This window comes from Mustela erminea, chromosome 8 (genome assembly GCF_009829155.1).
Source record: "Mustela erminea isolate mMusErm1 chromosome 8, mMusErm1.Pri, whole genome shotgun sequence".
Classification (NCBI taxonomy): Eukaryota; Metazoa; Chordata; class Mammalia; order Carnivora; family Mustelidae; genus Mustela; species Mustela erminea.
In genome coordinates this window covers 71,070,833-71,097,352 of record NC_045621.1, presented here as the reverse complement: position 1 = coordinate 71,097,352, position 26,520 = coordinate 71,070,833, and the positions used below count along the sequence as shown (strand labels likewise).

At 44.7% G+C, this 26,520-nt stretch overlaps 1 pseudogene; it reads right to left on the bottom strand.

The window, feature by feature from the left end:
* Window positions 1-14,961: 14,961 nt before the first annotated feature.
* LOC116597076 lies at window positions 14,962-15,646 on the bottom strand (annotated as a pseudogene).
* Between the last annotated feature and the right edge of the window lie 10,874 nt (window positions 15,647-26,520).

Below are 26,520 nucleotides of genomic sequence, written 5' to 3'. Positions count from 1 at the left end.
CTTGGGCAGTTAACATTTAAGTATTTCCATTTTTCAGGTACTGCCAAAAGCACGTTTGTATATTAACTCATTTAATTCTCTCCACACCTCTACGATACGGTTTCTACCACTATCTCCATTTTACTGAGGGGTAAACTGGCTATGTGACAAACGCTTTTTCAAAAACGGTAGATTGGAGTTCAATCCCCGCGACCCAGATCCTCCCGTTGGTGATCTCAGACTCTCCGCTAAGCTGCTCCAGGAGGCTGGGCCTCAAAGAGTGACATGGGCAGCTCCCGCGTGCTGGGGAGCTGCCCTCCGAGTTGGGGGCACCCTCCCGGTAGGTCTGCGTTTGTGTTGACCAAACAGGAGGGTCCCTGGCCCGCTGGAGCCTGCAGAAGGTTGCGGCTTGGCTGTAAGCCTCCGGGGCTGCAGAGGCGGTGTGGAGTGAGGTGGCCTACCCCCCACCACTCACGACCCCATCGTGGCGCCCCTCCCAGGAGGGTCCTTCTCTCCTTTGGACCGATCAGCTTCTGGAAGGCCTTCCCGGATCGCAGCTTCGAACCCCTGAAAGAGCTCTGCTTTCTCAGGTTCAGCCCAGGCCGCCGCACACCCCCCCCCCCCCCGACCAGCGAGAGGACCCGCAGCCAGGGGATGCCCACCCAGACTCTGGCCCCCTCCATTCGGTACTCGGGGCAGAAGACCAGGTGAAAGGGCACGTAAGGGCGGCCGGCGTTTCGGTGAGAGCAGCGGGCCTGGAGAGTGAAGCTGGGCGCCTGGGTGGGTGGGGACTGGTCGCGCGTCTATGCTAAGCAGGGGCGCTCGGGCCTCCAAAGCCGCCGCAGAGGGCGCCCCCCTGGGAACCCCCTGTTCCCCCGCCCTCCCCCCCTGCCCAGGAGGGGGTCCCGCTGCGGGACCATCTAGGACGTGTGCGCCGCCACGGCTGAACCTGGGGGATGCGCGATCCCTACGGGTTCCAAAGGGCTCCACCCGGGCGAGAAGCCAGGAGATGGGAATAAGGGGGAAAGTGTAAAGGCTGCAGTCTGGGACGCGACTGCTGGCGCCAGGCCTTCGCCTGCACGACTCTCCTTCCCCCACACTGCAGGCGCTCATCTGCCCCGCTGGCTGTCCCGGTCACCTGGGGGCGGGAGTGGGCGCTTCGTAGAAGTGGCTCACCACCGCTCAGGTGCACCGGCCCGGGAGTGGTGAGGGGAGGGCAGCGGCCAGGCCACTGCTGAGTGTGTCGGACACAGCTCCGCTGGCCGAGCGGCAGGAGACTCCCACGGGCGTGTGCAGAGACCAGTTCAGGAAAGTGCTTAGCCAGGCTCCAAGCACCTCTCTGCTTCTCTGACCGTTGCCTCTCTGACCACCAGGCCGTCCAGAGAGAGGCCGTAAGGAGGCGAGGTTTAGGGGGCCATTCGGGGGCATCCCCGTCGGCTTCTACAGCGCCGCCCTCCAGCAACTCCTCCCGACCTTTAGGTCACCTCTTTGGGCAACCTTCCTTGATTTCTCCCCCTTCCGCCTTAGAGATTCCGGCTTTTTCGTCGCATTCGATGTGGCAGGAGGGCAAGCCCGAGGTTTTAGCGCAGTATCTCTAGAGCCTTGGGCAGAAAAGAGTCTCAATAAATGTCTGTTGATTTAACGAATGAATAAATGAGGGGGACAAAGAAGAGGCCAAAGGCTCCCCCTGAAGCACCCTGGTCTGCAGATGGGAGAGAGAGCAGGGATGGGGTCAGCAAGGCCAGAGAGGTTCAATTCCTGGGAAAGGAAAGCAGGCATCAGGAAACACTTGCCTTAACTGCCACCTGTTGTCAGGAGGCAAGGGATGGAGACAATGACTAGCTGTCGGGGTATCGTGGGATGCTGTCCCCAGCTGGGGTGCTGTGCAGGGAAAGGGGGGGGGGAGGAATGCTTCTGGGTTCTTCCGTGGGTGAACATCCGAAGGTCAGAGCCTAGTTCTCCACTGCCTGTGGATCCACCAAGAAACACTCCCACCCAATGCCAAAGGGATGGACCAGGCCTCAGTGCCCCACAGTTCTCTACAGGAGAGGAAATGGGTTGAAGGAAAGGAGGGCAGAGGTTTCCTAGGAATGTTTGTTTGTTTGTTTTGTTTCCCTAGGAATCTGACCAGATCTGCAAGGAGAGAAAAGAGCCCCAGGCCTGCAGGCTTGAGGGACCTGGATCCAGAGAGACACCCAGGACAGTGACAGAATTATGTCTCTGACTGATGATGGATGCAGCTGGGAGGGCAGAGACAGCAAGAGACTCAGGGCCAGTAAAGCCCAAAGTAGGTCCAGTCATGGGGATGAGACCAGACAGAGCTGCAGTTTGAAGATGCGGCCTCTCAAGCAGTGGGCTCCAAATCTTTCGGGAAGTAGTTGGGGGAGGAGAGGAGAGGGGGTAGGGACACAGGGCCTTGTGGTCTCTATGCCTCTAGATCTAAGGGTGCTGGGGAAAATCTTGCAGACTCAGGTTCTAACTGACTTCCTCCCCTCCCACAGCCACCATTTACCCAAGATGAGAGGCTGTATAACCTCCTCATTTGAAGACCTTCCCTGTCATTAATTGGTGGTATGACCACAGGCAAGTTACTGGCCCATTTTGTGCCTTATTTTCCTCATCCATAAAATAGGGACAGTCCTGCCCTAATGGGTGTTGGGAAGATTGAGTTAGTATGTGCAAAGCTCACTCTAGAGTTTGAAGTTCTGCCTCTGAGTTGTTCTGGTTAATAAGAAGGAGCGGAGTGTCTGCAGACCCCGCCTTGCTCCGTTCTTAAACCACCCTTGCCCTTTCTTGTCACTGCTCTCAGAGCCCCCTAGGCCAGATAGGCTCCCAAATGCTCCCCTGACAGAATGTCAGAGTGTCAGATCCAGGCCTGAGGTCAAGGGCAGAGTCAGGCAGCAGGTAAGGCACAGCGGGAGTGTGAGTGCAGCCTGCTCTGCTTCCAGAAAAGCAAAAAGGAGGGGAGAAAAAAGCCTTATCTTGAACATTCTCTACATGCCTGGCACTGTGCTAGGCATGAAGAAACCTAAGGGAACACAAGAGGAAAAAGTAAGTCTCTTACTTCATTGAACCCTCACAGGGAGTTGTCTGTCTGCTTTCTGCATCATTCCTATTTCATAGCTGAGAAGACAGAAGCTGAGAGTGGTTAAACAACTCGCTCAAGGTCATGAAACTAAAACATCCAGAGCCAAGATTAGAATTCAGATGAGATGAATCGTCCCTAGGGTGGAGGTCCTCAGCTCAGTTCTCCCTCCTCCTCTCCCCGCCCACAACCCCCCCACCCCTCCCAACAGTGGCCCTGAAAATCCTCCCCACCTTTTGTTGGTGAGTGATCCGGGAAGAACTAAAGGATCAGGTAGCCCAGTAGAGCTTTGGGAACCACATGCTACCTCCTTCACCAAATCTGCACATCCCATCCTCTTAAAATTAAAGCAGCAGGTTGTTGGACTCCTCCTGGCCAGGGCTCAGATAAATGATCAATAGATCTCTGCCTCTCAGTTTTCTCTTCTGTAAAATAGGTATGGGTATAACAACAAATATTGTTTCATGTGAGCAGCTTGCGGAGAAATAAAGCCCTTTAAAGTCTGCTTGGCATTTAGTTAGTGTTCAGTAAGTACACTCGTTGTAGTTAATTTTCCTGTCTTCCCTGGCTGAGCAGGAGAAAGCCCACTGGGCAAGGAGATCTGGCTTGGACATGCTCAAGTGTGTGAATCCTGCACATCAGTTTCTGGTCTGAGCCTCTGCTGCCGCTTTTGAAATTTATGGGCAGGAATAGGGCTCCTCTTGGTGATTGCACACAGTGGGTTTCGTTGTACAGGACTCGGTGGCTACAGAGCCTTTGGGTTGCCTGCACTGGTGTTGACTGCTTCACGGGAGGTCTTGGCAACAAGTGTAGTGACAATGTTCTTAAAGCACTGTGGTCCCAGGTGCCGGGTCGGGGGTGGGGGCCCAGGAGAGGAACGGAGCTTTCCACCCTGCCCTGAAAGCATCCTGGGAGACCCACAGAAGCGGACTCTGACCGCCTGCAGGTGGGGACTCCCAACGCAAGCAATCCCTAGGAACAGTGGGATGTTGGAGGTATTCCGGGTTAGGCAGAGCGGCTGACCCACAGCACTGGGGCCACTGGCTGTGCCAGACAAGTGCAGGCTTAAGCTTCTGGACTTTTCTATCAAAACCTTAGTTTTCCCACATGGGTAAGGGACCTCTGTATCTGCCTTCCTTAGCAGACTCTTGAAACCCTGCAGTCCACGTGCTCCTGGCTGGTCTTACCAAAGTCTTGTTACAAGTGTCTTCTTAGTACATCATTGGTGTTTATCATGGAGATTGAACCCAGATGAACCGTGTACTCTGGAAACTTGAACGCTTTGAAAACTGAAAAGTGGCAGACCTGACTTGTGATTCCCGGGTCCCAGCAGCGGTGGGTGACCCGCCGCATTTCTGACCTCCGTCCTCTGCTTGGCTTGTGAAAACCGGAGCTCTCCCCAGCGCGGAACTCCCCGCGCGGTTTCTGGGGCTAGACGACAGGGACGGCTGCCTGGTGGGGAAGGGCAGAGGTCCGCGTGCTCAGGGACTTGGTCTTAAAAGTGGCGAGGTGCCTTGCTGAGAGTCCTGCATTCCCTAAATGAGGCGCGCGGGTCAGGATGCCCGAGCCGAGCCGCGTACCCGCCGCGAGGAACTTAAAACGCGGCGGGTTCAAGAGCCTGGAACCGGCAAAGTGCCGCCCGGGTGCAGGTACTCTCCCCAGGCCAGCGGGTCCTGACCCACTGCAGCCTCGCAGGCCCAGAATGGGGACTGAACCAGAGGCGCGATCCTGGTACCCCTGACGTGGAGCAGGGCCAAGCCTAATGGTTTATACCCGCTCCTAGACTCGCGGCCCCGGCGAAAATCAACAAGGGCTTCCAGTCTCTCGCACAACTCCAGCCCTGAGCGTTAGTGACCTTGTAGGGCCAGAGGATTTTCTTTTCTTTTCTTTTTTAAGAGAAAGGAAAGGAATACAAACGTCTATTTCGGACCCGATGGTCATTCCTGGTCATCCTAGTCATTCCTACCCTCACGGCCACTTTCGGTTCTGTCTCCCTGTATCTTTGAAAAAAGAGAATCCAAAGAAGGTCACGGACGCACGCAATCCCACAAACCGGGGGATTTCAAGGTCGGTCCGCAGCCTCGTGCGCGGAGGATGTCGAGGGCTTGTTGGGGGCGGCCCCGGACCCACAGCCTCTGCGATTTTCCAAGCAGCCCGATGTAGTCAGTTGAGCGGCGAGGGTCGGAGAAGCCCGGGATTGGCCAGACTCGGTGAGAGGGGACATGGTTTCCGCAGCCACCCAGGTACCGCTGGACAGGGGCGCCGGGGCAGGCAGGGCCCCGCGGCGAGCTGGGCAGGCAGAGCCCCCAACGTTTTAACAGCGGGGGACGCGTCCACTTTGTGACCTGCGGGCCTGGTTATCAGGGGACAGGGACGGATGGCTAGAAAAGCTTTCCCCGGGGATGCCCGGAAGCATTTGGAGATTTTCTGAAAAGGACCGGCTCCCCAGATACTGCCAGTATCTGGAGAGGAGAATGGGGCCTCACCTTTTCAAAGGGCCGGCACTCTGGGTGGGGGGAGGGCTTTTTATAACGTGCCAGCGGTGTTTGTGGGGGCCAAGTTTCTTCTTAGCGTGCCTGAACTTGGCACAGCCCCCAGGACCTCGGTTGTTGTTGGTGGACACAGGCACCCACACTCGACCCCAACCACATGGCAAAGGGTCATTAGAAGTTGGGGACTCTAGCGACGCCCAGGTTTTCTGTCTGGCTGTTTTTCTAAAGTTCGCCGGTGTAGGAGGGTTTGAACTATTGCCGCTCAAATCCCTGCAAAAGTCCAGGTCCCTGGCCCGCTTCCCCATTCACTCCATCTTCTCTCAGCGATCTGCCCCACCATTAGTAGCTGCGTTGAGATTCTCATACCGAGTCCAGGCCATCACTAAGGAGGGCTCTAATGAAATGGCGGGGGCCTGAGAGTGCCCCCTGCCCCTTGCCCAAGTCTGAGCCCCCCTCTCCACCTGCACCACTTTACTTGCTGTGAGACCTTGGGCAAGTTATTTAACTTTTCCCAGCATCCTTCTCTGTGAGATGGGGGTGGGGATGAGTGATAGTCCACATCAAAGAAGGCTCATAAGGACTTCATGAATTATTTCCGGTTACACAGAAAGCAGTGTGCCTTATAGGAGGCCCGCCATATGTCATTTCCCTTTATGCTCACATCAGGCCTGTCCCACAGCTTCTCTCTCCCCTACACTAAGGCGCAGTCAGGATGAGACCCAGATGGTCAGGATCTGTGGATATAAAGTCCTGGAGAGAAGTGGCTGGTCAAAGGTCTGTCAAGGGACTTAAAAAAATGCCGGGCAGGCTTTGGCCCCAATGATTTGAGAAAAATTCCTTTTCTCTTCCATAATCTAAGGTCCCACATCATTTGTGCCTTTCTGCTTCAGGTTTGCTGTGAAACCTCCTTCTTCTTTCCCTCCCTCCCTTCTTTTACCCCCCTTTACCCCTCCCTCCCTTGTCCTTTCCCCTCTCTTTCTTTCTTTTAACATTAAGGTAACATTTAACTCCTTCCACCTTCCAGAAACCCAGTTCAAAGGGAAAGGAAAAGCAATGAACAAATTTCTTTTTGCATATGACCCAGTGGAAATAATGCAGGCTTTGAAGTGATCTGTCTTCTTTCTGGTCTCTGCAACTCTATAAGGGCAAATTCATTAACCTCTCTGATTCTTAGTTTCTTCATCTGTAAAATGGGGATAATGATAGTAACGCCTTCTTTGAAGGATCCTTGTGAAAGTTAAAAGAAATAATATATGTTTGAAGCACTTTGCATTGGCAACCCAGGAGGACAGCTGATAATTCATAAAAACAGTAACACAAACAATAATGCTTGAACAAAACTTAAGCAAAGAGCAAAGAGAAACCCCAAAGGACAGATATTTTCAGTGTGGAATGATTAGGGCTTATTTTCATTCAGGTGAAAGACTAACAGAAAAATGCTCAGTCCAGACCTGCAGGCTAGCATGAGTTTCAGGGAGGGGGTTCGGAACACTCAGCTATGAAAAGGGATAACTGTGCCCCATTTGACCCTCAAAAACTCAAGACTGTCTCCGTCAGGCCCAGGGATATTTTCCTGTAAATACATTTCAGTTTCTCCAGTATCAATGCAGGAAATTGTCATGTATTAGAAGAGGGCTGCCGATAAAACATGGTCAAAGCATGATAAAACTGTGGAGTTATTCCAAATATGCTGAAGTGTGCTTTTAAAATAGGGAGAAAACCCTGAACCATTTTTTCTCATGCTATCAGCTATGGAAATGAATATTTGTATAGCTTCTCATTTTAAAGTCTCTTTGTCCCATATATATGTATATCTAGTTTACATATATAGGTGCAAATTTCCATTTTGTTTTCCATTTTGTGCAAGGAGGTTTTAACTTAATCAAATCATTGATTTTTTTTTTATTCAGGGTTCCCATTCAAAATCAGAAATAACAAAAATTTTTCTTTCTCTGTTCTTCACATAAAAAAAGCCCAACCTGTCCAATGAAATATAACATCACTTCTGGTTAATTTTGTAAAATCCATTCCGTTATTCTTTGAGTTGTGCTTTCCATCTTCTTAAAAATGTGAACCAATCAATTATATTAGCCATATGGCTTGATCATAACAGCTAATTTCCATTTCATAATGTAATTGTTGCTTAAACACTGACAGTTTATTAGTCAAGGTGTTTAGGAAAGTTCTCTGTAGCTCTGTCTCTTTTAAATGATGATTGAAATAACCATAAAATCTCCAAGTCATTAGACTATTAGTTTCATGGTTTTAGATTCTGTGGCTCCTCAGCATTAAATACTTCCAAGGAGATGTTCCACTTGCTCTATGGCCCTGGGATCACAGCATGGATTATCCAGAATGGCTTGGTTTTCTTTGCTACCCAGAGGCTGGCAAGAGCAAGAGTTTGATGTGATGGGAGGGATCACAGGGCTACCCAATGATGCTGGACATAACTGAGCACTGGCTGGAGAGGCTGCACCGTCACACATTACTGCAAACAAAACATGTCACCCTTCAGTGATCTTAATGCTTTGCCCATTAAATATACTCCCTCAGGGAAATGACAGTGAATTTAACTGGTAAACAGATGTTCCCCACTATCTTCTCAGAATTAGAAAGCTGTGGTGTATGTTTGGCTTTAAGCTCTGGGTTTCTTATTTCCCTTAGTATTTTCCAGAGTCATTTTTGGGTTTTGTTCCCATCCGTCTAAGTTTTGGTTCTGTTGTGGCCTTACTCTCGGTTTACGGAGTGAATGCTCCTGGCACTGTGATATACACCTACTGGGTCTCTACAAAAATTCACATATAATACATAAAAAAAGATGTAAAACAGGGGGGCCTAGGTGACTCAGGTCATGATCTCAGGGTCTTGGGATCTAGCCCTGCATTGGGCTCCATGCTCAGCAGTGAGTCTGCTTGGGGTTCTCTCTCTCTCCCTCAGTGCCCCCCCCCCACCTTGTGTGTGCATGCTTTCTCTCTCTCTCTCAAAAAACAAACAAATAAATCTTTAAAAAATAGATATAAAACGTAACACTAACACAGCCTATATTTAAGGTAATTTGGCCTTAATGCAGTCTGACTTTAATTTGGGGTATGGTTTTAATAAGATGCTCTATATATCTCTGTTTATTTTTAATTTTTTAAAAAAGATTTTATTTACTTATTTGACAGAAGGAGAAAGAGAGCACAAGCAGAGGGAGCAGCACGCAGAGGGAGAGGGAGAAGCGGGCTCCCTCTTTAGCAGGGAGCTGAACAGGGAGCCCGATGCAGGGTTTGATCCCAGGACCCCAGGATCATGACCTGAGCTGAAGACCTATACTTAGCAGTCTGAGCCACGCAGACACCCCTATATATCTCTATTTAAAATACAAGAGACCCACCAGCTTGTCTCCCAGAAGATGGGATTTAAATGCCAGATGGATGGTTGGCTGATTAAAAGGCAAAAAAGTTTTGAGTCCATTGTAGAAATGTGAAAACTTTGTAAGGTGGCCTACTCTCAACTAGAATTTTAAAACATTTATATTTTGGTTATACATTTTGTTAGTCATTTATCATCTATTATTGATCATATTTTCTGCTAAAGACATCCCATTCAGGTACACTACCTTGAAAGTAAGTGTTAAGAGTGTGAGTAGGATTTGCAGATCCTAGCCCTTAAGGAGAGATATTTATCTTTAGCTCCTTCCATCATCGTTGCTTGGTTATTGGACCACAGATGGGTGGATGGACTTAGCATTAGGCCTCAGCTCTCAGAGCAATGAACTTGCTGATGCTTCATCAAAGGAACTAAGGACCTTCCCCAAGGTCTGCCATATGAAGTACAATGATAAGTAATCCAATAATTGAGAGTGGCTATATACTTTGTAACTGAGTAGGTGCTCAGTAATGATTTGTGCATGGATAGGTGTCTTAGCTCTTTCATTTTCCATATTATTATTTATTTAATAAACATTATTAAAATATAACACCTATAGAAAATTTACTTATCTATTCTTCCGCTTGACATTTCAGTTGTATCCAGTTTTAGGTTATTTTGATTAATGTCACTATGACTATCCTTGTGTATGTTTCCTGGTGCAGATATGTCCTTCTCTGGTGGTATAATATGTAGGATTGGGATTTCTGAGTGATTTTAGGATTATCATGTGTTATTGATTTCATTTCCTGTAAAGATTATGTAATAATCTTCCAATGGCATCCTGCCTAACTCAGAATAAAAATTAATGGCTTTATAATTACTTACAAAGCCCTAAGCAATTTGGTCCTAACACTATTTCCTTTCTTGCTGTCGTTACCTCCATGCTTTTTTGTAGAACATACTAGGACTGTCCCCTCCTTCTGGCCTTTGTCTTTACAACTTTTCTCTGCCCGGTAGTTTCTCCACCAAATATTTGCAAGATCCCTCCCCCATCTCCTTCCCTGACTCAAATGTTATTTTCTTAGTAAGGCCTTCCCTGATGAATTAAAGCTGTAACCCCTCCCTATGACCCTCTAACCTCCCTATTGCCCTTATTACTTTATGTTTCTTTATAGCACTGATCAGTATCTGACATGTTTATGTTTTTGTTTGTTTGTTTGTTTTGTTCCACTCCTGCTAGAATGTAGACCTCGTGAAGGCAGGTCTTCTGCCTCTGTGGTCTTTTCCATCCATGGCTGTATGTACAGCTACAGGCACTTGCTAGTCCTAGAACAGTGCCTGGAAAATAAACAGATGGTCAACAAATAGTTATTGGGGGCCACACCAGATGAAAAGAGAAGGCCACAACGGCAAAGGCAGAAAGCTGCGGCAGAAGTCAGAAGACCTGGCTATTGGTTCCTGTTGCGTCTGTAACTGACTCTGACCTTGGGCAAATCCCTGCCATTTCCCTTGTTTGTCAAATGGGGGTAATAAACCCTGCCTTCGTCCAGGACTGTTAAGTGGATCCAGGACTGTTAAGTGAGGGAACTCGGGTGAAAATTCTTTCCAAAATTTAAAGTCTTTGTCAAAGTAGATATTCCCAGTTGGTACATAAGAGGCCCCCAGGAAGAGTGACTTAAGAATGACAAAATAAGGAATGTGAGACAGTGAGAGCCACAGATCTCTTCCCTCTTATGTCTCATGAGAGTTAGCATATATTGTGATTCAACTGCCTCTTATTCCTGCACAAAATTGATAAGTTATTCTTCTCAGTAAGGAGTAGAGATTGAAGGCACTTGCAGGCATGGGAGGGCTCAAACCTCCATTCATGGGCAAGACGGGGCATTCTAAAGGAAATCCAGGTTCACCTTGAATGATGAGAGCAGTAGTAAGTTTGGTGATAGAAATCAGAACAGTGGTTGCTTCTGGGAGGGGCTTTGACTGAGAAAGGCAGGAGAGACCTGTATTGACTGGTGTGGTGGTGATGCTGGTGTATAGCTGTGTCAAAATTCGCTGACCTGGGCACTTGGTATCTGTATATTTCACTATGTGTACATTACACTTCTATTTTTAAATATCAAATAAAAATTAAATCACTGAGGGGTTCACACACACCCCTGCCTAGGGGGGCTAGAAGCAGAGTTGTTTAGTGTTCTAGCACAGCTGTTAAGGCAACCTCAGCCTGGTAAGGTCCTGAGGGAGAGGAGACCTTCTTGACTAGATTTTTCTGTATATGGTTCAGGCTCAGAAGTTTTCTTTCCTGGATTGATTGGTCAGGTGGACCCCAAAGAAACAGTCATTCAGCAGTTTCGTTAAGTTCTAACTGAAGGTCAAAGGCAAGTAATTTTTAGCCATTTCTCACATCAGCAGAAGCCAGACAATGTGAGGGGTAAACACTAGAGGCACAGGACCAGGGACAGGAGGTCTGAGTGTTGGGCTCAGAGGTGCTAGTATCTAGCTAGTGGTTATTTTGACATGGACAAGTCACTCACTTTTCTGGACCTCGGTTTCTTTCTTCCCCATGTGAAGGAACTGTATAGAAAGTCTCTGGGGGTATCTATCAGATCTAACATTCTGAGACTCTGTATTTATTTTTCCTACAGAGCCTTCTCCGGAGTGGTCCAGAAATTTCCACACAGAACTCAACAACTTTTTCTCTAGACCTGTTTGTCCTTCTATATGCCCTTTTTCAGTTTCTCGGCACACCATCATGCATGTGTTCATTCATTCAGCACACACTAAATTGAACACATGGTAGGTTCCAGTGACTGTTCCAGGTGCTTGTGATGCACATTAAAATCTCTGTCCTGAAGAGCCTCATATAATCTAGTTGGGGAAGATAGATGGTGATGTAATTATATAATGTGGGTGAGAGCTATAGCAGGGAAGAAGAATAGGGAATGATGTAGTTTTAATAAGCTGGCCAGGAAAGACCTCACTGGGGAAGTGACACTCAAAAGTAGATGTCTGGGGTGCCTGTGTGGCTCAGTGGGTTAAGCCGCTGCCTTCGCCTCAGGTCATGATCTCAGGGTCCTGGGATCGAGTCCCGCATCAGGCTCTCTGTTCGGCTGGGAGCCTGATTCCCTCTCTCTCTCTCTCTGCCTGCCTCTCCATCTACTTGTGATTTCTCTCTGTCAAATAAATAAATAAAATCTTTAAAAAAAAGTAGATGTCTGGAGGTTATCCCTGATCTACCCCATTTGACAACCCGCCCATGCCCAATCATCTGGTGAGCCCCCCAATTTCACCATGTAATATTTCTCAACTTTTTTTCTTCCCCTAACTACCAATTCAGGCCCTTATCATATCCTCTGTGGATTACTACAACACTTGCCTATTCCCTGCTTCCTGTCTTGGCTTCCCAAATCAATTTTCTACAAGGCCATGTCAGAGAGATTTATCTGAAAGGCACATCTGACCATGTCATTTTGCTCAAAACCCAACAATAGCTCCTTGCGCTCAACAAGGTGAAGCCCTGATGCTCTAAGGAGTCATTTAAGCCCTTTGTGGTCTGGCCCCTGGTTACTTCTCCAGCACCATGTCTTACTTACCCTTGATGTCTCTGTCCCAAAATAGAATTTCTCCTTCCATACAGAGAACTATACCAGAATACCGGCATCTCCCTTTATATGCCAGCGAAAGTCCTACTTTTATTTTAAGATCCATTTTAGTAATAATTCCTTCTGATGGTTTCCAAATTCTTCATCCTACCAGGAAAGACTGAGTGCTCCTCATTTGTGGTCCCATGACACCTCGCACATGTTTTAAAATCACTTTATTTATCATATTGTTTTGATACAGTGTAGAATATAGTTTCCTCTACTAGACTATGAATTTTCTGAGCATAGAATTGTGTCCTATTCATTTTTGTAATCTTGGCTGCAACCAGTCAATCAGTGACTTCATTTGTGTTCTGATCCTCCCATTCTCTCCCCCCTGACTGTAAGCCGACCATGATGATTTATAACTTGTGATTAAAAGACAGATATGGGAAATAGTCCCATGTCAAGGCTGAGTTCAGCTCAAGTTAATTATCAGGGAGTCACAGATTTTTAGACTTGGGAGAACAATTTCAGATGAATTCAACTACAATTCCAGGTAAATTCAATTTCAGGTGAATTCAACTACCTGCCTAACACTTGAAGACCCTTCTTCAACATTTTTACAAGTTGTGGGGTTACAGTGTCCTTCCAGTATGGTGCGACAGTGATAGGTGTGTGGGAAGCCCTTAGCTGACCAGAGGCTTCCTCTTTCCTCCTCTCCTGCGGTTCAGGACACTGTGTATGGTAATACTGAAGCAGGAAGGTATTCGTATTGGAACACATATGTATTTACATACACATACATACAATCACACCCAGTGAAAATGTAAATCTGTAAATTGCTTAATATGATGAACAGCAGGCTATTATCTAAAATGTTAAACATAAGTTAGGGACCGGGCTAGTACCCAGAGAGAAAATGATTTGTAATTTGAAGCTAAAGACATCTGTCAAAGCAAGGGGCTCAGAGTAAAGAGCAAATGGGTAGGTAGACTCCATAGATGGATGGCAAGGGACAGGAACCCAGCCAGGCAAGGGACTTCCTGCTGGAACTGGCAGTCTGGGCACCATCTAGCTCTACAACCAGAAGAGGGGACTATAAGCCTTGAGTTAGCCATACTCCCCTGCAGAAGCTTTGAGTACCACTTAGAGAGTTTTCTGAGGAATGCTGTACTTACGTGTACATACCCCAAACAAACTCAATGCACTAAGCTGCGTTAGCTTTCATTTTACCTTTGAGTCAAGAGCTTCTCTTTCCCTCTCTTCTTTTCTGCTTGCTGGTCTTCGTAAGAGAACAGTGGTACATCTGTACCTATGAGGAATAACAAAACTAATTCTTGAAACACTGCCTTTGGTTTCTAAGTAGTTTGCGGGTAAAGACTGTCTATTACAAAGGAAAGTATTGGAGTTAAAAAGCAGAAAACTTACTTGGGCCAGAGGTCATTCAGTCCATCTTAGCATAGCCTCTTTGGCAGTTACTCCTTTGGTTGAGTTGAAATCTGTCTTTCTATGGCTTCACCATTGATCCTAACTCAATCCAGGACCACACAGAATGAATCCTAATGACCTACCACATTATGGTCCTTGGGTCTTTCCAGACAGCTTGCTTGTGATCAGAAGTCATTGAACTCAAGAGGGGCACCTGGGTGGAACAGTTGGTTAAGTGTCTGACTCTTGGTTTCAGCTCAGGACGTGATCTCAGGGTCATGAGATTGAGCCCTGTTTTGGGCTCTGCACTCAGTGGGGAGTTGAGAGTCTATATCCCTCTGCCCCTCCCACTCATGCTCTCTCTTTCTCTCTCTCTAAAATAAATAAACAAATCTTAAAAAAGAAAAGAAGTCACTGAGTTTATGAATACTGTATGCTTAGCCCATGCTGGCCCATGTTAGCACCTCACAAACGACAGCTGTTATTATTAGTAGTATTATCACTGCCTTTAAGCCATTCTTTTCTTCATAAGTCGAGCCCTTTTAGGTTCACCGATGTCAGAGAATTAACCAAAACAGATTCCTCCTTAATTACATCAACAGCTTTATGTATAGATGTTAGACATGAGGGTGTCGAACGCCTGGAAATGCCCTTCTTTACCCTCCACTACCTGCACCTTACCTTTGTTAAGTTACCAAATCATTCTTAAAGACTTGGTCCAAGGAATTTCCTCTTTGAATCTCTTTTCCCTCCTCCAAGGAGAACTCATGAGTCCACTTGTTCACTTGTCTTGAGACTGTATCCTATCTGTATTTGTTTTAGATCTCTCCCCACCCTCACCCGGACTCACCCACTATCTAGAATGCTGAACTCCTCTTGGTGTGTGTCTTGTTAAGCAGAATGCCTGAAACACAGCAGGTGATAAATATTTACTAATAAAATGATAGCATTTTTGGGTATTAGTTCATACAATATTTTTTTATGCTGTATTATCTTTAATTAAATACCAAGACTCTTCCATTCATGTCACCTAGAAATCATTTCACCCACTGCTGCTGTGTTTGGCCACCAGTCTCCTGTCTCTCTCTTCAGCAATGATGAGGTGGTTAGCTTTTCCCTGGGGAAGAGAAATCTTTGTTTCATTGCCTATGCCAATAACAAAAATGTTGGGGAGTTGGGTGGCAAAGATTTTGCCACTGACATCTTTCACATGAGCCACATCGAAAGAACCAGGATGTCTCTCTTTATTAGTGGCCACACCAGTTCTTCCCAGGTTAGCACCTCCAGTCACATACAAAGTTTACCAGTGTCAGACTTGATGAAGCTGGTCATCTTACCAGTTTCCCAAATCAGTCCGAATGGTGTTGTTCCCCTTGACGAGGGAACCAGGGTAGTGGCTGGTGTAAGAATTGTGGGTCACCAGAAAAGGGATTCCTTTTCCGCATGAAGATTTTTCTCACTTTGCATAGCCAGTACTTGGTCACCCACTGTGTCATGGATTAGGTGGAAATTCTCCATAGTATTGTCAGTGCTGCCATCATCCATGAACCTGTAGGGTGGGTTATATCTGTTTGGACCTTGCCATCAATCTTACAGAACTGCTACATGCGGATCTTCATTTCATCTTCTGTCGGAGCATACTTAAATCTCTTCCTTAGGAAAATGATGAAAGGAAGACATTCTGTCAGCTTGTGAGGACTGGCAGATGGGCAAGGTGCAAACACACTGGTCAGTTACCCAGCCTGCAAGCATTGCTACACACTACAGATGCGCTGTGGGACCAAAGCCATGCTGCACTAGCCATGAAAACAAGACTGCTGGGGCAACTGGCTGGCTCAGTCAGAGGAGTGTGTGATTCTTGATCTCAGGGTTGTGCGTTCGAACCCCACGTTGGGTATAGAAATTACCTAAACATAAAATCTTTAAAAAGAAAAAAAAAGAAGGCTGCCTTCTTCCAGTGTGGTGATAAAATTGCTGGGTTATACAACTTTTATAGCTGGATGGACATTTAAAAAATTTCTCTATGCTTCAGTCCTCCATCCCAGTGGTTCCCAATCTTTGCTTTGTAGTGGAAAATATTGCAAGTTTTAAAAAAGTCCTGAGGACTGAATCTGACTCACAGAGATTCTGATGTAATTGGCCTGGGATGCAGCCTGGGTATCAGGATTTTAAGGATCATACCTTAGGCTGCTAATTCTGGTGTGCAACCAAAATATTCCCCTTTTGTGGATAAGGGAATTGACTTCCAGAGAGGTCATGTGTCTTGTCCACATGATATGGTGGGTGGAAGTGAGTAAAGAACTTGGGTCTCTTATCATCTGTTATAACATACTGTTCATCATATACGATTAGTAGTATTCATATTTGCCTCAAAGAGAGACCCTCCTCTTCATTGGCGCATTGGGGAACAGCTCCTGATTCACAGTCACAGTGAAGCCCACTAACCTTCCACTTTTAGGACAAAAGATTGAAAGCAGCTTTCACAGTTCTGAAATATTACCGAATAGTAGTATTTTTGTGCAGAAAAACTATCACTTTCCTCATTGTTTTAGTAAAAGGAATAATCTTATAGTTTCTTACTTTTTATAATTCCTCCTGTGGGACTTTCATTTTGAAGGAAAACCAAATGCGGTCTGTAAACTTTTTAGTTCATGACTGAATTGGCTTTTGTCTGTAAAGGGTGTTTACTAGCAACCTAGGATACAATGTTTAAGGCAGATCGCTGTTACATCTGTCCTAGGTGAGGGGGACCTGTGTTGGACCACCATCCAAACACTTGTCCAAAATTCCTAAAACTTGACTGAGTGGTGTTTTTTACTGATACTCTCTTATTTCCAACTTAGGAACTATCAGGTCAACCCACTTATAGACAGTAGAAAGATTATGTTCCAGTGTCTATTGCTGTGTGGCAGATTATTCTGAAACCTGGGATCCTAAAACATGTCTCTACTTTTAAGGAGCAGGACTCAGTACCCCACGACCCAGGAATTGCTCCACTGGGTATTCATCCCAAAGATACAAACATCATGATCCAAAGGGGCACGGGCACCCCAATGTTTATAGCAGCAATGTCCACAATAGCCAAACAATGGAAAAGAGCTTAGATGTACATCAACAGATGAATGGATAAAGAAGAAGTCACACACACACACACACACACACAGTGGAATACTATGCAGCCATCAAAAATGAAATCATGCCATCTGCAATGACCTAGATGGAACTAGAGGGTATTATGCTAAGTGAAGTAAGTCAATCAGAGAAAGATAATTATCATAGGATCCCACTGATATGAGGAATTTGAGAAACAAGACAGAGGATCATAGAGAAAGGGAGGGAAAAATGAGACAAGATGAAACTAGAGAGGGAGACAAAACACAAGAGACTCTAAATCTCTGGAAAAAACCTGAGGGTTGCTGGAGTGGAGGGGAATGGCAGGGATGGAGTAGCTGGGTGATGGACATTGCAAAGGGTATGTGCTATGGTGAGTGCTGTGAATTTTTTAAGACTGATAAATCACAGACCTGTACCCCTGAAACAAATAACACATTATATGTTAATTTAAAAAAAAAGGAGCAGGGCTCAGATGGGTGATTCCTCAATTCCCAGTGACACAGCCTGAGGTCACTCGGAGGTAATCAGCTGGAGGTTAGGCTGCTCTGGAGGGCCTAAGACAGCTTCACTCACATGTTTGGCTCCTGCAGGATGGTTGGAAGGTTGGGACCATCTTGGTCTGTTACCAGAGTACCTACACGTGGCCTCTCCAGTGATGGTCTCATAGTATTAGGACTAGGATGATCTTCTTTCTCTTCTGCTTCTCCTCTTCCTCCTCCCTTTTTTTAAAAAAAATATATGGCATAAGTTGCCATTCTTTCCTTGTGGTGAAATGTACACAACATACAATTTACCATTTTAACCATGTTCAAGCTTCAGTCCAGTGGCATGAAGTCAATTCTCAGTGTAGTACAATCATCTGTCTAATTACAAAATTTTTTCATTTACCCCAAGCAATGCTTTCAATACCTCTGGGTATATATGTAGGAGTAGAATTACTGGATGGTGTGGTCATTCTTTACTTAGCCTTTTGAGGAGCCAAACTGTGTTCCATAGCGGCTGCACTCATGCGTGAGTGTTCCAATCTGCACAGCTTTAGCAACAGATTTTGTTTTCTGTTTCTTAAAAAAATTTAAAGTCATCCTAATGGGCATGAAATGGTATCTTATGATGGTTTTGATGTGTATTTTCCTAATGACTGGTGATACTGAGTATCTTTTGATGCTTATGGGACATCTGTATGTTTTATTTGTAGAAACGTTTATTCAAATCCTCTGCCCATTTTTGAATTGGGTTATTCTGTTGTTAAGTTGTACATTTGGGAACTTTTACATAACAGCTCATGGTGTTCAGAGAGAAGATTCCGAGATCTAGGCAGCAGCTGCAAGGCTCCTTTTTCTTAGCTTCAGAAGTCCCACGACCTCACTTCTGCTGTATTTTATAGGTCATACAGGTTACTGAGGTCAGCCCAGATTCTAGGGCAGGGGTGGAAAAAAATATGAGGTTATCTTTAATCTACCAGAGTACAATATTAAAATTAACTAAAACATGGAACTCTTGGGGAGCTTGGTCAGTTGGGCAACTGATTGTTGACGTCCCTTCAGGCTGTGATCTCAGGGTCTTGAGATAGAGCCCCGTTGGGCACCATGATCAGCAGGGAGTCTGCTTGAGATTCTCTCTCTTCCCCATCCTCTGCCTCTCCCTCAGCTTGCACACAATTGAGTGTGCTCTGTCTCCCAAAATAAATAAATGCATTTTTTTTAAAAAAGACTTCATTCATTTATTTGTCGGGGTGGGGAGAGAGAGAGAGAGAGAGGAAGCCAGGCATCCCTAAATAAATACATTAAAAAAAATTAATGAGGGGCGCCTGGGTGGCTCAGTTGGTAAAGTGTCTGCCTTTGGCTCAAGTCATGATTCCAGCATCCTGGGATTGAGCCCACCGTCAGACTCACTGCTTGTGGTGAAGCCTGCTTCTCCTTCTCCCTCTCCTCTGGCTTGTGTTTCCTCTCTTGCTGTCTTTCTCTGTGTCAAATACAAAAATAAAATCTTAAAAAAAAAGAAAAAGAAAATTAACTAAATTCAATTGTTTGAATAACAGTAGTAATAATAATAATGGCTGCTGTTATAAACTTGGATTCATACAGCTTCTTTTCTTCCAAGGTCTTGAAGGGCTTTCTCCCATGAAATCCTTCACTGTGACAGGGTGCCTGCGTGGTCCAGTTGGTTAAGTGTCCAACTCTTGATCTCGGCTCAGGTCTTGATCTCAGGGTTGTAAGTTTAAGCCCCACATTGGGCACTACAGTGGGCATGGAACTTACTTAAAATTAAAAAAAAAAAAAAGTCTTCACTATGGTATTGTCCAATATTTTGGAGATCTTTAATTATGATATAGAGATGAGTACAGTTACTTGCTTTTTAAAATCCACATAGCTGAGGAACAGCTGGGTAGCTCAGTAGGTTAAATATCTGTCTTTGGTTCAGGTCATGATCCCAGGGTCCTGGGGTTGAGCCCCATAGCAGTCTCCCTGCTCGGTGGGGGGTCTGCTTGTCTCTCTCCCTCTGACCCTCCCCCTGCTTGTTCTCTCTCTCTTTCTTTCTCAAAAATAAACAAAATCTAAAAAAAAAACAACCCTACTTTGCAAGTCTGCTTTATAATAACAGCCTGAGGCAGGCAGGAGTCCTGGGTTTCAAGCTCAGCTTTACCACTAACATGCTGACTGTCCCTTCTTGGAGGATGAGCTATGGTCCTCTAACTTCTCTTCTAGCTTAAACACAGTAATTGTTTTAAGAAGGAAGATGGACTGATCAAGAATTGGGATGTAAAAATGCCTAAGTAAAGAACAATTTGTTGCCTAGAAATATTCCCACGTGTCATTTATTCACTGGGACAGAGAAATGACTTCAGCTTAATGGTAATTATTATAATAAGATTAAAAAACAGCATCAGTAAACACACACACAGTCATGATGGGAGCTGAAGCAAGGCTGAGACAATGTCTTGGAGCATTGAGGAAGAAGGGAAAAAAGGTAAGAAACAGAAAAATTCGCAGGTCAGGCAGGGAACAAGGAATTCGATTTTTTGTATCAATATCTTAGTCTGAGATTGGTATATGGGAAGAAGATCTGCAAACAGTGGCTAGATTCATAAAACAAAATATCCAACAAAAGGATGTTGGTAGGGTGAGGAGAGAGAGCCCTGAACATTTGTAGCATGTGTCTTTCATATGCCAAGCAAAGGACCAGCTGTTTTCATACTGAGCTTAATTGATTTTCACAGGCAACTGGAAGAGTCAGCATTATTTTCCCTTTTCTCCTGTTTTGGAAATGAGGAAAGTGATGTGCGTGGTCCCACAGTTAGAGGCCTGGGAGCTACCAAAACTCGTTTTTCCGACCTCAAGCTGCCTTCCACAAAGTTGCCTTTCCTTTGGAAAGGATGCTTACTAGACATTATTCCTCTCCACCTTAAAACATAATCACTGCTATGGTTTGCTAAGTGATCCGCTAAGGTCCTCTTTGAAAATGAAGAGAATATATCCTTCCAAGCTTGGTTTGGGGGAATCACTTACCAGCTGTTTCTGACTATTTGCAAAATTTTCCACCACTATCTGATTCCTTCATGTAGAGAAAAATGACCCTTACTGGAAGAGATAATTTTTGTGATTTAAGTAAGTTAATTCTTTAAAAAGTGTGCAAATTAGGAAGGCATCCCGAGAACATCTGCACTGAGTCTTGAACAGATGAAAGCGTCCTGTTTCTTCTCTATCTGCCCAGGACCCCTGCTTTGTAGTACAGCGGGACCGCAGGCCCAGTACCTTCTTTTAGCTCTCCCCTTGGGCCAGGGGCTTTTGTCTCTACTCTTTCCATAGCAGAAGAAGTGGCTCTTTGCCTGGGTCCCTCAGTGGGAGGCTTTACTACTCTCTTCCTGCCCCTGAGCTGCTCAAAGCTTTTGCTTTCTATGAAGGAAGGTTTGCGGGAAGTGGGCTGTGTTTCCTACCTCTCTCCGGGGGAAACTGATCATTACTATAAGCCTGAGCCCCCAAAGGGGACTCTCTCTTATTCCTCTCTCTTCCTCTAATGTTTCATGTGATCATCTGGTGGATAACAGCTCAGGAATAAATGCAATTGTTCCTTGCAGAAGTCTGTGATTCCCATTTTTTCCTAAATGGATACAATAGCCTACATTCAACCATTAAGAATTTGTTAAACGTGTAGCTATTTTCTCCTTATCTACCTTAACAGTGGCCAGTCCTTGCTTGCATGCTATGGCTCAAACAATTCACGCATTCCCTTTGTTCTTGGAGGAGTTTGTCACTCTGTGGAATTTATATCATTTAGTTGCCTTGCGGACTCAGGTCTCTAATGGATTCAAGAAAAATTATGACTTTGTAGATTATCTGGCTTTCTTGTTATTAGGATGGGAACAATGTTCTCTCTCTCTTTTTTTGTTTTGTTTTGTTTCTTTTCAATGTAACAGTATTCATTGTTTTTGCACCACAGCCAGGGCTCCATGCAATACGTGCCCTCTCCAATACCCACCACCTGGCTCCCCCAACCTCCCACCCTCCGCCCCTTCAGACTCTCAGATTGTTTTTCAGATTCCATAGTCTCTCATGGTTCACCTCCCCTTCCAATTTCCCTCAACTCCCTTCTCCTCTCCATCTCCTCATGTCCTCCATGCTATTTGTTATGCTCCACAAATCAGTGAAGCCATATGATAATTGACTCTCTCTGCTTGACTTACTTCACTCAGCATAATCTCTTCCAGTCCCGTCCATGTTGCTACAAAAGTTGGGTATTCATCCTTTCTGATGGAGGCATAATACTCCATAATGTATACGGACCACATCTTCCTTATCCATTCGTCCGTTGAAGGGCATCTTGGTTCTTTCCACAGTTTGGTGACCGTGGCCATTGCTGCTATAAACATTGGGGTACTGATGGCCCTTCTTTTCATGACATCTGTATCTTTGGGGTAAATACCCAGTAGTGCAATTGCAGGGTCATAGGGAAGCTCTATTTTTAATTTCTCTAGGAATCTCTACACTGTTCTCCAAATTGGCTGCACCAACTTGCATTCCCACCAACAATGTAAGAGGGCTCCCCTTTCTCCACATCCCCTCCAACACATGTTGTTTCCAACACATGTTGTTTCCTGTCTTGCTAATTTTGGCCATTCTAACTGGTGTAAGGTGGTATCTCAGTGTGGTTTTAATTTGAATCTCCCTGATGGCTAGTGATGATGAACATTTTTTCATGTGTCTGATAGCCATTTGTATGTCTTCTTTGAAGAAGTGTCTGTTCATATCTTCTGCCCATTTTTTGATATGATTATCTGTTTTGTGTGTGTTGAGTTTGAGAAGTTCTTTATAGATCCTGGATATGGGAACAATGTTCTCTTAAAGCTTTCTAGATCCTAAGCAGAAGTGGAACTCTAGGTGACACAGGCATACCTTAAAGATATTGCGGGTTCAGTTCCAGATCACTGCCATAGACGGAATATTGCAATAGAGTGAAACGAACTTTTTAGTTTTGCAGTGTATATGAAAGTTATCTTTCTTTTTTTTTTTAAAGATTTTATTTATTTATTTGTCAGAGAGAGAGAGAGAGAGAGTGAGCACAGGCAGACAGAGTGGCAGGCAGAGTGGTAGGCAGAGGCAGAGGGAGAAGCAGGCTCCCTGCTGAGCAAGGAGCTTGATGTGGGTCTCGATCCCAGGACACTGGGATCATGACCTGAGTTGAAGGCAGCCGCTCAACAAACTGAGCCACCCAGGTGTCCCGAAAGTTATCTTTATACCATACTGTAGTCTATTAAGTAGGAAATAGTCTATGTCTAAAAAATAATGTACGTACCTTAAATAAAATGCTTTTTATTTTTTAAAAAGACTTTATTTATTTTTTTATTTGACAGAGAGATCACTAAACACATGAGTGAGGTGGGGATGTGGGGGGTGAGGCTACGAGAAGCAGAGTGTGGGGGAGGGTGAGGGAGAAGCAGACTCCCTGCTGAGTATGGAACTGGGCTCAGGGTTCAAATCTCACAACCCTGAGATCATGACCTGAGCTGTAATGAAGAGTCAGACACTTAACCAACTGAGCCACCCAGGCATCTCAATCAAAAATATTTTATATTAAAAAGTGCTAACAAGGGCACCTGGGTGGCACAGTTGGTTAAGTGTCTGACTCTTCATTTCAGCTCAGGTCATGATCTCAGGATCGTGAAATTGAACCCTGAGTCCGGGCTGCCCTCAGTGGGGAGTCTGTTTCTCTCTCTCCCTCCCCTGCCCTCTGCCCCCCCCCACCATCTCCCTCCCCCACTGACACACATGCTCTCTCTCATAAAAATAAATACATCTTTAAAAAAATACTGTCCAGTGAACTTTCAGTGAATTGTAATGTTTTCACAGGTGGGGTAGTCTTGTCTCACTGTTGATGGCTGCTACCTGATCAGGGTGGTGGCTGCTGAAATCAGCCTGATAAGGGGGTGGCTGTGACAATAACAAAGAATAAGACCCAGTGAGGTTTACTCCATCAATTGACACTTCCTTTCATGAATAATTTCTCCATAGACTGCAATGCTATCTGATAGCATTTTTGCCCCTGGTAGAATTTCTTTCAAAATTTCAGTCAATCCTCTCAAATGCCACTGCTGCTTTATCAACTAGTTTAGGTAATCAACAAGTTTAGATAATATTCTAAATCTTTGGTTGTTATTTCCACCGTCTTCACAGCATCTTTACCAGAAGTAGTTTCCATCTCAAGAAACCACTTCCTTTCCTCATCTATAAGAAGCAATTCCCCATCTGTTCATGTTTTATCATGAGATTGTAACGATTCAGTCACATCTGCAGGCTCCCCTTTTTCTTCTTAAGATTTTGTTTTTAAGGAATCTCTACACTCAACATGGTACTTGAGATCAAGTACCATGAACCCTGAGATCAAGAGTCACATGCTCTACTGACTGAGTCAATCGGGTGCCCCCAGGCTCTATTTTTTTTTAAGATTTTATTTATTTATTTTAGAATGCATGAGTAGGGAGTTGTGGTAGAGGCAGAGGGAGAAGCAGACTCCCTACTCAGTGGGGAGCTCTACATGGGGCTCAGTTTCAGGACCCTGGGATCATGACCTGAGCCGAAGGCAGAGGCTTAACCCATTGAGCCCCTAGGCTCCACTTCTCATTCTAGTTTTCTTGTTATTTCTACCACATCTGCAGTTACTTCCTCCACTGAAGTCTTGATCTCTTCAAATTCACTCATGAAGGTTGGAATCACTTCTTCCAAACTCCTGTTAATATTGCTATTTTGGCCTCTTCCCATGAATCACAAATGTTCTTAATGGCATCTAGAATGATGAATCCTTTCCAGAAGGTTTTCAATTTACTTTGCCCAGATTCATCAGAGGAATCACTATCTGTGGCAGCTTTAGCCTATGAAATATATTTCTTAAATAATAAGACTTGAAATTCAAAATGACTCCTTGATCCATGGGCTGCAGAAGGGATGCTGTGTTAGCTGGCATGAAAACATTCATCTCATTGTACATCTCCATCAGAGCTCTTGGGTGACCAGGTGCATTGCCAGTGTGCAGTCACACTTTGAAAGGAGTCTTTGTCTCTGAGCAGTAGAGTGGGCTTAAAATAATCAGTAAACCACATTGATGAAGAGATGTGTTGTCATTCACAGGCTTTGCCGTCCCATTAGAGCACAGGCAGAGTAGATTGAGCATAATTCTTAAGAGCTCTAGGATTTTCAGAATGGTAAATGAGCACTGGCTTCAATTTCAAGTCACCTGCTCCTTTAGCCCCTAACAAGAGAGTCAGCCTGTCCTTTGAAGCTTTTAAGCCAGGGGTTGGCTTCTCCTCTCTAGCTATGAAAGTTCTAGATGGGATCTTATTCCAGCAGAAGGCTGTTTCATCTACTTTGGACATCTGCTGTGTAGTGTGGCCACTTTCATGGATGATCTGAGCTGGATCCTTCTGGAGAACTTGCTGCAGCTTCTACATCAGCATTTGCTGCTTCCCTTGCATTTTTATGCTGTGGAGATGGTTTTTTTTCCTTAAACCTCATGAACCAACGCTGCTAGCTTCTAATTCTCCTGCAGCCTCCTCATCTCTCCCAAGCTTCAGAGACTTGAAGAAAGTTAGGACCTTGCTGTGGATTAGGCTTTGACTTAAGGGAAGATTGTGGCTGGTTTGATATTTTGTCCAGAACACTTGGACTTTGTCCATATCAGCAATAAAGTTGTTTCTCTTTATCATTCTTGTGTTCACTGGAGAAGCACTTCTAATTTCCTTCAACAACTTGTCCTTTACATTCACAGCTTGGCTAACCGGTACAAGAGGTTTTCAGCCTATCTTAGCTTTTGGACATGCCTTCCTCTCTAAGCTTAATCATTTCTAGCTTTTGATTTAAAGTGAGAGATGTGTGACTCTTCTTTTCACTCGGACACTTAAAGGCCACTGTAGGGTTATTAATTGGTTTAATATTGTTATTGTTGTGACTCAGGAAATAAGAAGGCCTGAGGAGAGGGAGAGAGAGTGAGGAATGGTGGGCTGGTGAAGCAGTTAAATACACAAAACATTTATTGATTTGGTTCGCTGTCTTCTACGGGTGTGGCTTGTGGCACCCCAAAGCATTTGCAATAGTAACATCAAGGATCCCTGATCACAGGTCACTATAATCAATATAATAATAATGAAAAAGTTAAAAATATTGTGAGAATTACCAAAATGGAACACAAAGACATGAAGTGAGCAAATGCTGTTGGAAAAATGACCCTGATAAACTTGTGCAACCTAAGGGTGTGCCAAACTTCAATTTGTAAAAAATACAATATCTGCTCAATGCAATAAAGCAAAGCATAATAAAATGAGCTATGATTATAGTTAAAAAACTCTGTCTTATGGAAATTTTCAGACATTCAGAAGTATTTCTTTGTATTCTAGTGTGAGTTTTTTTTTTTTTTTTAAATTTGGTATGCAGTCCTAGAAGATTCAATGGGTCAAAGGTTATGCATATTTTGGTAGATAATGTCAAATTGTCATTCAAAAAATCTGTATCAATTATATTCTCACCAAATACTGTGTGAGTGGTACCAAAACCTTAAACTAACTTGAAATTTTGAGGTACTTACTTTAAAGAGAATGACAAAGCAATTAAGTTTCTAGTGTGATCCACTGAAAGACATTCTCATTGTGAAATTCTATTTGCCAATTCAAGAGAACATTTCATAAAAAGAATTAAGCATGGGTCTTTAGTTCTTTCAGTCCAGTATTTACAGCTGAGGCTATTTGCTATTTAAATGCAATTCACCAAAATTTAGTGCTTAACCACATGAACAACACTTCTGGTTTCTATTAGCTCCCTATCCTTGTACATCAGTGGCTTTAGTAATGGCTCTGATGATTTATGTCATAAGCAAAGAATGTGCTTAATTTTTGGTATTAAAGGAAATGTGGCTAAATGACTTTATATGGCTTCTAGTTAGACAAAACTAAAAAAGAAAAGAAAGAAAGAAAAAAGGAAGGAAGAAATCAAACATTTGCTTAAAT